The sequence below is a fragment of the Callospermophilus lateralis genome, chromosome 13 (assembly GCF_048772815.1).
Source record: "Callospermophilus lateralis isolate mCalLat2 chromosome 13, mCalLat2.hap1, whole genome shotgun sequence".
In the NCBI taxonomy this organism is placed as follows: domain Eukaryota; kingdom Metazoa; phylum Chordata; class Mammalia; order Rodentia; family Sciuridae; genus Callospermophilus; species Callospermophilus lateralis.
In genome coordinates, this window is record NC_135317.1 from 20,764,103 (window position 1) to 20,777,897 (window position 13,795).

Consider the following 13,795-nt stretch of genomic DNA (forward strand, 5'->3'; position numbering starts at 1 on the left):
CACTGGCCTCCCCACAGGTGATGTCACGCCTGGGTATGAGTTTTTTGGAGGCTCTGTTTATTAAGCCATGGATTTACATTTATGTTACTCATGCTCTCAACAGTTATTGAACACCTCCTCTGTTCCACGCACAATGGGGAACGAGACCGGCAAGGTCCACACTTCCACGGGTTCCATCCTAGTTGTGGACAGTGTGGGACCTGTTTGTTAGAGCGACATGGAGTTTACACATACCTCCTGTGAAGAAGGGCAGCAGACGTGAGTGAGGTGAATGTTGCTACTGGGACAAGTCCACGTTGTGCTCCTATGGTCAGGTTTTGCCTCTGTCATATGTGATATCCCAATCACAGTGAGCCCCCATCCTGGGAGGGGACAGGAGCGAGATAAGCCTCACTTTTCAATCTTGATTTGACTAGGCTCAGGCCCCCCAAACAGTTGTACTGTTATATGCCCACCTGACCTGTCACCTCTTCCACCTGTTGGGGGGATTCCTAAGCCAATTGTCCTGGCACAGCTCTCCCCACAGGTCCTCTCCCCCATCCTTTCTCAGAGGTAAGGTGTCTCAGCTTTGGGAAGGGCAGTGCCCAGTGCTCTGCTGTCCCTTGCCACCCTGAGCTCTGCTGGGAGCATCTTCTCTATGTCTCCCTGCTCAGGCCCTCAGCTCCTGTCCAAGGCTTTTCTACATCCATCTTTCTCTATTTCCTCCTGCTCCATCCTCCTGTTTTGGGTATTGAGAAAATGACTACTGTTTTCATCTCCACCTAGGACGTGCAGAAACTTTTGGGGACTACGTGTGAATGCACCAGCCACCTTCTTGGATATTTCTGTGGAATGCTGAGCAGGTTAGAAATAAAGGAACTGTGTGTCTCTCGGAGACCTACCCTGAGTGAGTGAGTGCTTTAGTCAGCTTTTTGTCTCTGAGACTAAAATACCTGATCAGAACAACTTAGAGGAGGAAAAGTTTATTTTTTGAGCTCATGGTTTTGGAGGTTCCGTCCACGGTTGCTGGACTCCATTGTTCTGGGCCTGAGGTTAGGTGGAACATCATGGTAGAAGGGTTAGTGAAGGAAAGCTGCTCAGTTCATGGTAACCAGAAAGAAGAGGGAGAAGGGGGAAGGCCAGTGGGATAAGATTAACCCCCAGGGGCAGGCTCCTGTGACTAACTTCTTCCAGCCATGCCCTACCTGCCTACAGTTACCACCCAGTAGAGTAGTCCTTTGAAGTTATTAATCCATCAAATGGATTAATTCACTGATTCAGTCACAGCTCTCATAATCTAATCATTTTACCTCTGCACATCAACACAGGAACTTTTGGAGGGACACTTTGTGATCAAACCATAGTTTGATCCACACCCAACAGAGAATCCTGTTGCCCGATCCTTGGGCATCACTGGGGGTGGGGAATAGAGCCAAAGTTCCTTCTCAGGAACCCACTAGTATTTAGGTGTTTTTTTTCTCCTATTGACTCTTTTTCTCCATGTCTTCCTATTTAGGAAAACACATCAGATGTGGAAGCAGGGGGGAAAGAACTGGTTCTAATAGATAAAAATGGCCTCCAAATCCGTTGTGGTTTTTTTGCCTGTACCTCAGCTTTGGACACTCATGTTCTAGGAATTTGCCTCTATTGTTTCTCTCTGGACCACTGATGTGTCATTCACTTCCTGACCAACTAAACAGAAACCTGTGGTGGTCTCAACAGGGAAAATTACATGTAAAACAGAAAGGGGTTAGGAGAGGTTGTTAATATATCAAAATGTTCATCACCATGTTTTTCTGAAGCCCAGCGTTTCAAACTTATGGCTCAGGATACATATGAAATAGGTGAAGTGTGTCTTTCATAATTACCTAATAGGGTAAGGCTCTGTGCTGGGTTTTGTGGCAACTCCAAGGATGAATCAGAGATGTTTCCTGCCCTGAGAATGTGTGTGGAGACACACACATGTGTACACTAGAGAGATGAGGTCAAAGGACACAATAGAAATGAAGCCCTGCACAGATTCCATGGCTCAATTCTAATAACTGTGTTTGAGGCAGATGCTTTCCTTGTCTCTATTTTATACAGAAACAAGTTGAGCGTAGAGAAGGAAAATAATTTGTCTATTTTTACAACTAACAAGTGATAAAGGCAAGAACCCACCTGGGCTCAGACTCCAGCATCCACTCCGGGGTGGGTAGGGGCGAGGCTGGAGTCCATAAAGCAGTTGGAAAGCAATTGGGAAGTTGGTACAGAGAGTGGTATTGGGGTTTAATGAAGGGTGGAGAAGCAAGGGCAAGTCTAAGTCAAGCGGGCGCCCAGGAGCGCCATTATAGATTTTAGTTCCAATTGGAAACAACACAGATATTCACAGAGTCCAGCTTTGGGACAGGAGTCATGTCTGCATGTCATTTCCCTCCTCTGCAAATGAGGACAGTAAGGGCACCTACTGACTAGGGACTTGACCAGGCAGGTGCTTGTTGCAGAGTCTGTACATGGATGCAGTTGGACATGGGGGGCAGGGGCAGAAGATCCTGTGCTGGACCCTCCAAGTGAAGTGGCACACACAGTAGCGCAATTCTTACCAAGTATTTGAAATTGGAGCACTCCTGCCCCCTAGAATCCACAGGGCATTGGTTCCAGAAGCCTCTGAGGACACTGGTATCTGAGGATGTACATGTTCCTTATGGAAATCACTGTGCTATTTGCATATAACCTACACATGTCCTCCTGAATATGCTAAACCACTTTTAAATTATTTATAATACCTAGCACAATGTAAATGTTATGTAAATAGTTGTTATACTGTATTCTTTAGAAAATAATGATGATAGAAAAGTTTACACATGCTCAGTGCAGATCCATTTTTTTTCCACATATTTTTGGTTTGTGTTTGGTTGAATCCATGGATATAGAACCTGCAGAGACACAAGGCCAACTGTAGGAGGAAAGGCTCATGATATCATCCATATTAAAGGAAAAAGCAAGGTAAAATATGATCCAGGTTATATGGAAAAAAAAATCAGAAAGCAATTTATGGAGAATATTAATGGTAATTTTCCCCTGGCTGATAAAACTGTAGGTGATCGTTTGACTTTTGTGTTCTTTTTTCCCCCAATTTTATTCATTTTATTATTATGAAACACTAGTTTCATAAACCAGACACATCTTCATTTTTTTAGGAAAACCAAACCATGGATGTTGTTTAAGTGCAAGCTTATTTTATGATGCTCACAGGCTTTATGATTCTGTAAGCTGAAGGTATGTGACCTCCTCAGATCAAACATTGTATTGGGGCTATTTTCCCAATAGCATGTGCTCATTTCTTGCCTTGGTGTCACATTTTGGTAATTTTCCCAGACATTTTAACCCTTTTCATGGCTAATGTATCTTTTTTTTTTTATTGAATAATAGTAATTTACCTTTTATTTTTTTTTTAATTTTTATTTTTTTGGGTAAGCCAAGGCCCTGTTGCATTTATTTTTTTGCCACAAAACAAACCACTCCTAAACTTACCAGCTGGAGAGAACTGGTTCACAACCTCTCATGGTCCTGCATGTTGACAGCTCAGCCGGCAGGTTTTCCGCTGCTGTCTCAGGGAGCCTCCTCAGAGACAGTCCCCTGGCAGCTGAGCTGGAGTTATTTGGAGGCTGGATGGGAATGCTGGGAATCTGTCCTTGCTCCCGTCTTTTTTTCTTTTCTTTTCTTTTTTTATTGGTTGTTCAAAACATTACAAAGCTCTTGACATATCATATTTCATATATTAGATTCAAGTGGATTATGAAATCCCATTTTTACCCCAAATACAGATTGCAGAATCACATCGGTTACACATCCACATTTTTACATAATGCCCTATTAGTAACTGTTGTATTCTGCTACCTTTCCTATCCTCAACTATCCCCCCTCCCCTCCCCTCCCATCTTCTCTCTCTACCCCATCTACTGTAATTCATTTCCCTCCTTGTTTATTTTCTCCTTCCCCTCACAACCTCTTATATGTAATTTTGTATAACATTGAGGGTCTCCCTCCATTTCCATGCAATTTCCCTTTTCTCTTCCTTTCCCTCCCACCTCATGTCTCTGTTTAATGTTAATCTTTTCTTCCTGCTCTTTCTCCCTGCTCTGTTCTTAGTTGCTCTCATTATATCAAAGAAGACATTTGGTATGTGTTTTTTAGGGATTGGCTAGCTTCACTTAGCATAATCTGCTCTAATGCCATCCATTTCCCTGCAAATTCCCTGATTTTGTCATTTTTTAGTGCTACACAATACTCCATGGTGTATAAATGCCACATTTTTTTTATCCATTCATCTATTGAAGGGCATCTGGGTTGGTTCCACAGTCTTGCTATTGTGAATTGTGCTGCTATGAACATCAGTGTGGGAGTATCTCTGTAGTACACTCTTTTAAGGTCTTCAGGGAATAGTCCGAGAAGGGCAATGGCTAGGGTCAAATGGTGGTTCCATTCCCAGCTTTCCCAGGAATCTCCATACTGCTTTCCAAATTGGCTGCACCAGTTTGCAGTCCCACCAGCAATGTACAAGAGTACCCTTTTCCCCACATCCTCGCCAGCACTTGTTGTTGTTTGGCTTCAGAATGGCTGCTAGTCTTACAGGAGTGAGATGGTATCTTAGGGTGGTTTTGATTTGCATTTCTCTGACTGCTAGAGATGGTGAGCATTTTTTCATGTACTTGTTGATTGATTGTATGTCCTCCTCTGAGAAGTGTCTGTTCAGGTCCTTGGCCCATTTATTGATTGGGTTATTTGTTATCTTATTGTCTAATTTTTTGAGTTCTTTATATATTCTGGATATTAGGGCTCTATCTGAAGTGTGAGGAGTAAATATTTGTTCCCATGATGTAGGCTCCCTATTTACCTCTCTTATTGTTTCTCTTGTTGAGAAAAAACTTTTCAGTTTAAGTAAGTCCCATTTTTTGATTCTAGTTATTAACTCTTGTGCTATGGGTGTCCTATTAAGGAATTTGGAGCCCGACCCCACAATATGTAGATCGGAGCCAACTTTTTCTTCTATCAGACGCAGAGTCTCTGATTTGATATCTAACTCCTTGACCCACTTTGAGTTAAGTTTTGTGCATGGTGAGAGGAGGGGATTCAGTTTCATTTTGTTGCATGTGGATTTCCAGTTTTCCCAACACCATTTGTTGAAGATGCTATCCTTCCTCCATTGCATGCTTTTAGCTCCTTTATCAAATATAAGATAGTTGTAGCTTTGTGGACTATTCTCTGTGTCCTCTATTCTGTACCATTGGTCCACCCGCCTGTTTTGGTACCAGTGCCATGCTGTTTTTGTTACTATTGCTCTGTAATATAGTTTGAAATCTGGTATCACTATACCGCCTGATTCACACTTCCTGCTTAGAATTGCTTTTGCTATTCTGGATCTTTTATTTTTCCATATGAATTTCATGATTGCTTTATCTATTTCTACAAGAAATTCCTTTGGGATTTTGATTGGCATTGCATTAAACCTATAGAGAACTTTTGGTAATATCGCCATTTTGATGATGTTAGTTCTGCCTATCCATGAACAGGGTATATTTTTCCATCTTCTAAGATCTTCTTCTACTTCTCTTTTTAGGGTTCTGTAGTTTTTATTGTATAAATCTTTTACCTCTTTTGTTAGGTTGATCCCCAAGTATTTTATTTTTTTTTTGAGGATATTGTGAATGGAGTGTTTTTCCTCATTTCCATTTCAGAAGTTTTGTCGCTAATATACAGAAATGCCTTTGATTTATGCGTGTTGATTTTATATCCTGCCACTTTGCTGAATTCATTTATTAGTTCTAGTAGTTTTTTTTGTAGACCCTTTTGGGTCTTCTAGGTATAGAATCATATCATCCGCAAACAGTGATAATTTAAGTTCTTCTTTTCCTATTTTTATGCCTTTAAATTCTTTCGTCTGTCTAATTGCTCTGGCCAGTGTTTCGAGAACTATATTGAATAGAAGTGGTGATAGAGGGCATCCCTGTCTTGTTCCAGATTTTAGAGGGAATGCCTTCAATTTTTCTCCATTCAGAATGATGCTAGCCTGAGGCTTAGCATAGATAGCTTTTACAATGTTGAGGAAAGTTCCTGTTATCCCTAGTTTTTCTAATGTTTTGAACATAAAGGGATGCTGTACTTTGTCGAATGCTTTTTCTGCGTCTAGGTTCATCAGAGATATTGGTCTGTAGTTTTCTTTCTTTGAGGTGTCTTTGTCTGGTTTCGCAATCAGGGTGATGTTGGCCTCATAGAATGAATTTGGCAGAGCTCCCTCTTTTTCTATTTCCTGAAATATCTTGAAAAGTATTGGTATTAATTCTTCTTTAAAGGTTTTGTAAAACTCCGCTGTATACCCATCTGGTCCTGGGCTTTTCTTGGTTGGTAGTCTTTTGATTGCTTCTTCTATTTCATCCATTGAAATTGGTCTGTTTCAATTGTGTGTATCCTTCTGACTCAGTCTGGGCAAATCATATGACTTACGAAATTTATTGATGTCTTCACTAACTTCTATTTTATTGGAATATAGGTTTTCAAAATAATTCCTAATTGTCTTCTGTATTTCTGTAGCATCTGTTGTGATATTGCCTTTTTTTTCCCGTATGTTAGTAATTTGAGTTCTCTCTCTTCTTCTCTTTGTTAGAATGGCTAAGGGTCTGTCGATCTTATTTATTTTTTCGAAAAACCAACTTTTAGTTTTGTTAATTTTTTCAATAGTTTCTTTTGTTTCAATTTCGTTAATTTCTGCTCTGATTTTAATTATTTCTTGCCTTCTGCTACATTTGCTGTTGTTTTGCTCTTCCTTTTCTAGGGCTTTGAGATAAACTGTGAGCTCATTTATTTGTTGGTGTTTTCTTTTTTTGAGGAATGAACTCCAGGCGATGAATTTCCCTCTTAAAACTGCTTTCATTGTGTCCCATAGATTCCTATACGTTATGTCTGTATTTTCATTTATCTCTAAGAATTTTTTGATTTCCTCCTTTATGTCTTCTGTAACCCATTGATCATTCAGTAACATATTGTTCATTTTCCATGTGATGTAGGATTTTTCCTTCCTTCTTTTATCATTGATTTCCAGTTTCATTCCATTATGATCAGATAAAATACATGGTATTATCTCCACCCCTTTATATTTACTGAGGGTTGCCCTATGGCATAATATATGGTCTATTTTTGAGAAGGATCCATGTGCTGCTGAGAAAAAAGTATATCCACTTGATGATGGTTGATATATTCTATATATGTCAGTTAAGTCTAGGTTATTGATTGTGATATTGAGTTCTATAGTTTCTTTATTCAACTTTTGTTAGGAGGATCTGTCTAATGGTGAGAGAGGTGTGTTGAAGTCACCCATAATTATTGTGTTGTGGTCTATTTGATTCTTGAACTTGAGGAGAATTTGTTTTATGAATGTCACAGCACCATTATTTGGTGCATAAATATTGATAATTGTTATGTCTTGTTGGTGAATGGTTCTTTTTAACAGTATATAATGTCCTTCCTTATCCCTTTGGATTAACTTAGTCTTGAAGTCGATTTTATTCGATATGAGGATGGCCACCTCTGCTTGCTTGCGAGGACTGTGTGCGTGGTATATTTTTTCCCACCCTTTCACCTTCAGCCTGTGTATGTCTTTTCCAATCAGATGTGTCTCCTGGAGGCAACATATTGTTGGATTTGTTTTTTTAATCCATGTTACCAGCCTATGTCGCTTTATTGGAGAGTTTAAGCCATTAACGTTTAGAATTACTATTGATATATGGTTTGTACTGCCAGCCATGTTTGATTATTTATCTTTTTTTTTTTTTTAATTTAGTTTGTTTGTTTCTCTATGATTAGCTTTCCCCCCTGCCCTCTGTCATTACCCAGGCACTTCCCACTGATGGTTTTGGTTGTTGTTTTTCATTTCTTCCTCGTGTAGTGTTTTGCTCAAGACACTTTGCAATGCTGGTTTTCTGGCTGCAAATTCTTTTAGCTTTTGTTTATCATGAAAGACTTTTATTTCGTTGTCATACCTGAAGCTTAATTTTGCTGGATACAGAATTCTTGGTTGGCATCCATTGTCTTTCAGTGTTTGAAATACATTATTCCAGGATCTTCTCGCTTTCAGCGTCTGTGATGAAAAATCCGTTGTTAACCTTATTGGTTTACCCCTGAATGTAATCTGCCTCCTTTTTCTTGTAGCTTTTAATATTTTCTCTTTGTTCTGTATATTGGCTATCTTCATAACAATGTGTCTTGGCGTTGGTCTACTGTGATTTTGTGTGCTCGGTGTTCTGTATGCATCTACAATTTGTATATCCGTTTCCTTTTTTATTTCTGGAAAGTTTTCTGTAATTATTTTATTCAGAAGGTTACTCATTCCCTTGGTTCGATTCTCTGTACCTTCCTCTATCCCGATGACTCGTAGGTTTGGTTTTTTAATATTATCCCATATCTCTTGGATGTTTTTCTTGTGATTTTTTACCAGCCTTTCTGAGTTGGCTAGACTCTTTTCAAGATGATCTATTTTGTCTTCATTATCTGACATTCTGGCTTCTACTTGCTCCACTCTGTTAGTGATACTCTCAATTGAGTTTTTAATTTGGTTTATCGTTTCCTTCATTTCTAGAATTATTGTTTGATTTTTTTTAATAATCTCTATCTCCTGATAAAGATGCTTTACTTCTTCTTTTATCTGTTTATGTAATTCATTTTCAATGTGTTCTTTCACTGTTTGGATTTGCTGTCTCGTATCCTCTTTAAGGTTCCATTCCATCTGTCTAAGGTGTTCCTTGAGTTCTTTATATGACCATTTTTCTGGTGACTCTAGGTCCTCCTGAATATTTAGGCTGTCCTTCATTGTTTGTACTCCCTTTCTTCCTTGCTTTTTTATGCTGCTCATGTTACTTCTTGTTCTGTTTGATTGCTGAGTTACTGTTGACTCTTACAAATTTATTTGATGCTTCCGGTAGCCACACCCCGGTATTTGGTGCAAGAGACCTCAGTTGTCAGCACTGGTGGGAGTGGTAGCTGGGAGTTCTGCGCCGCGAGTTCCGGGCCGCCGCGAGTCCCGTGCCGCCTCGAGTCCCGTGCCACTCCTGATTCCCTCGGTCTGGCTATCGCGCTCACAGGAGAGCTGGGAGGGGCCCTTAAGTTTTCCCCCGCTGTTCTATAGCTGAAAGAGCTGCGATCAGTCGAAAACAGGGATGGTGACGTCAGCTCTCCAAGATGGTGGCCGCTGGCTTCCTCTGTGGTCTGAACGGTGTGGAGAACTGAATTGGACCGCTTCCTTCCCCGTCTCAAACCCAGAATTCAGCTCTGAGTACAGTAATTGCACAGCTGGCGGGAGCCTGCAGAATCTTCAGCACTGTATCTATGCGTTGCTATCTCGTTGTTTCCCAGTGCGTGCTGCAGACTCTGGCCGCGGGGAGATTTGCTGAATAAGCAGCGTGACCCTCCGTGCGGACAAATCTCTCGCGTTTGAGCCCCAGTAGCTGATCCGCATGCGATGGAAATCCTTCCTCTAGGTTTCGGAGCACCCCGATTTTGCTGGAAATTCCTAACAAGCTAACTTTTAGCCATTCTACCTCATCATTTTCCTGCTCAGTGATGCGGTACACGGGGGTGATGCAGTCCCTTCACCGCCATCTTCCCCCTAATGTATCTTTTCATTATAATAATAGTACCAGATGATCTGTGATGGTACTACTCTAATTGTTTTGGGATACAATAAACTCTGAAATTAATCAGTATTTTTGTGTGTTTTTACTAGTACTCCAACTTGCCTTTCTACATCTTTCTCTTTTTCCTTGGACCTCCCTATTCCCTGAAAAGTTGAAATTAAACCAGTTAATAACCCCACCACAATGGTCTCAAAGCATCTCAAAGCCAGTGACCCAGGAGATCCTGCCCAAACAGTTGATAAGGTGGCTTCAGTAAACTCCTGATTTGCATGCTGTTGAGCCACCAGCCTTTCATTGGATGAAGATGGCAGTAGGACTTCTATAGCTGGAGAGGAGAAGTTGGAATCTGGCTTCAAAACCTCAAAGAGTACCAGCTGACTCTGTTGGGGTGCAACTGGTGTCTTAAAGTTGGAGTCGAGGATCAGTTATCATTCCAAAAATCCCAGGATCCTTAGAAACTCTCCCGATTCTGCTCTTCCTGTGTGCTGTGAATTTAACAAGAAAGCCCAGTAATAGCACATCTACCTATAATATGATTTATTGGATATGTTAAGCCCACCCTTGAGAACTAGTGAGCAAAAATATTCCTTCCTAGGATTGTGAGTTCAAAGCCAGCCTCAGCAACAGCAAGGCGTTAAGCAACTCAGTGAGACCCTATCTCTAAATAAAATACAAAATAGGCTGGGGATGTGGCTCAGTGGTTGAGTGCTCCTGACTTCAATCCCCTGTACAAAAAAAAAATTCATTCCAAAATATTACTGCTTGTTGACAATGCTCCTAGTCACCCAGGAACTCTGATGGAGATGTACAATAAGATTAATGTGGTTTTCATTTCTGCTTACATTATATCCACTCTGCAGCTCAAGGGTCAAAGAGTAATTTTAACTTTTAAGTCTTATTACTTAGGAAATATATTTTTATAAAGGAACAATTGCCATAGATAGTGATTCCCCTAATGGAGGTGGGAAAAGCCAGTTGAAAACCTCCTACAAAGGATTTACCACTCCAGATGCCATTCATGATTTGTGAAAGGAGGTCAAAATGTCACTGTTTTAGCAGGAGTTTTGAAGAGGTTGATTCCAACCCTCATGGATGACTTTGAGGTGTTCAGGACTTGAGTGGAAGAAGCAACTGGTGGAAATAGTAAGAGAATTAGAACTGGAGGTGGGGTGGAGCCTGAAGGTGTGACCCAACTACTACCATCACGTGGTTAAACTTTAATGGATGAGGAGCTGATTCTTGTGATGATCAATGAAAGCAGTTTCTTGGAAGGAAAGATTCTCCAGGTGAAGATGCTGCGAATGCTACTGACGTGATGAAAAAAGAATTGAGAATGTTGCATAAGCTCAGTAGACATAGCCCATACAGGGTTTGTAAGAACTTCCTCTGATTTTTCAAAGCTACCTAATGTGGATGAAAGGCTATCAAACAGCATTGTAGTCTACAGAGAAATCTTTTATGTTACATCACGTGTGATTGTTGCTTTAAGAAATTTCCCACAGCTGCTCCAACTTTAGTAACCACTCCCTGACCACTCAGCAGCTGTGGACATGGACAAAAGAACCTCTAACCACATGCTGAAAGCTCCAATGATCTTTAGCATTGTTTATCAATAAAGTATTTTTTCCATGTTTTTTGTTGGCATGTCATAGTTGTACATAATGGTGGGATTTATTGTTAGGTATTCATACACTTACATATTTTAACAGTCTAATTTGGCTTATACCCTTCCCCAGCTACTGATCTCCCTTTGGTTTTTATGAGACTGCCCCTGCCCCCAGGTTTTCTTTTCCCCTTTCCTTTCCAACTTCCACATATGAGAGAAAACATATGCTTCTTAGCCTTCTGAGTTTGACTTTTCACTTAACAGAATCTTCTCAAGTTCCATTCATTTTCCTGCAAATGACACAATTCCATTCTTCTTTATGGCTCAATAAAGCTCCACTGTGTGTATATATACCACATCATATCCATTCATCCATTCACAGATGCCTAGGCTGGTCCCACAGTTTGGCTATTGTGAATTGTAGCAATAAAGCTTTCTAAGTTAGGGTTGGTACATTTTTAAAGACAGAATGCTTTTGCACACTCAACAGACGATAGTATAGTACAAACGTAACTTTTATATGCACTGGGAAATGGAAAAATTTGTGTGACTAACTTTATCATGATATTCATTTTATTGCAGTGCTTTGGAACCAAACCCCAATATCTGTGGTATATGCATGTGTATCCCACTGTATTCTCACTATGGTTTCTAGCAGGAGTAAGGATTAATTCATAATATAATTGGGGTGCATGAGCTAGAAGAAATATTACAGTGGTTCTAACTCAAACCAGCAGTCCTTAGGAATGGAACTGAGGCACAGAGAGCTTGAGTCATGTGCCCAGATCCCTTGGTGCTGACAGAGGAAGGGTGACATTGGAATCCTGGCCCAGGGTCCTGGCTCCTGGCCTGGTGACATTTAATCTCCCAGCTCCTCAGGCTGAAGTAAACTCAAGTGTTTATGATTTTTGTTTGCTCTCACCAATATACTCTTGGGTTATAAAGATCCCTGGGATTTCTAAAGATTCTGTTGAAAAGTGTCTCTTTCTCAACATTTTAATTTGCATAAATATGTATACATATGAATCCTAATCCGTGGCTGGGCTCTGAAGGCAGAAGTTTCTTGTTAACAATATTTAAATACCTTCAAGCACTTTCTCTTCAGAAAACAGAAATGCACCAGAAATCTTCTTTGTGGTCTTTTGTGATTCTGATACTCATTAGCTATAACAATTTTCTTTCGAAGGCACTGGAAGGGCTGGTTCTTCATCACAATTTTCAGCACTTTGCCAGGAAGGGCTTTAATAATTTTGATGCCAGAACAATCTCCCCTGTTCAGTCCATGGCAAAAATCCTCCTGGAGACCATATGTAAGCCTTGAGGAAGGACTCCTGTTCCATCCATTAGCAATGATTTTTGTGATATATAAAATATCACTTTTATTTCATGGAACTCAGAAGACCCCAAGTGGGAAGACGTGGCTGTCTTCACTGGTGGACTCCCTGGGACCTCACCGATCATGGCCAGCAATGACTGTCCCTCTGGGTCTAGGCTGTGATGGTTCTCCTCCCAGGAAATCTGCTCCAAGTTGGAGACACATTATCCAGGCAGCCCAGGACTTTGCTAACATGCTTGCTCCCGGATCATTGACTCTGTCTGCACATCTATAGGAATGGCTTCAGAAGAGAGGGCAGGTAAAGCAGGATTCCAATGTCACCCTTTCCCTGTGGGCACCATGGGTCTGCACAGATCTCTTGTATAAAGTGCTGGTTTGAACTAGAACTCCTATAATATTTCTTCAACCTCCTTCATCCCAATTCTATGAATCAGCTAATTCTTACTCCTGTTAGAAACCATAGTGAGAATACAGTGGGGTACACAGGGCCCTGCAATCAGCTTAGTAAGAGGTACCTGATCTGTCTTCTAAAGGACTTGTACTGGGTTTGGGAGTTGAGGCTCACATAATCACTCTATAATATAATATATAATATATTCTTACATATTTAGTGTCTTAATAAAATGTATCTTCCAAAATGTACTTTATTATTTTAAGAATTTGTGGATAGAACCTACCTTTACAATCTTATGTGACCTAGTAGAGACTGTCATATGTGACTTAAGGCACAATACAGTGGCATCACTTCCCTTTTTAGTGACTAATTCAATTATTCACTTGCCCTCCAAGAACCGTGGAAGTCAGTTCAGTGAAGATAAAAAAAAAAAAAAAATGGAGGAATCAGATATAAAACAACATTCAGGATTTTCCAGGAAACCTCAACCTTCTGTGTATATATATATATATATATATATATATATATATATATATATATATATCCTAAAACATTTTGGGGGCAAGCCAAATTAATTAAGGGAAGCTATTCTAACTCTCCCCTCAATTTTTGTTGCTAGCATATAAATGTGGACTTACTTGATAAATACCATATATAGGAAAATTGTGAGATTCCATTCTTCCAGGAGTTGAAAAAGGTAGTTTCATAGGAGGCCTACAGGCATGGCTTGGGGCTGGAGATGAAGCCCCTGTGATTTCAACAAAGGAGTGTTGTCATACTTTAAAAACTGCGCATTAGTGACAGGGAATGTAAAG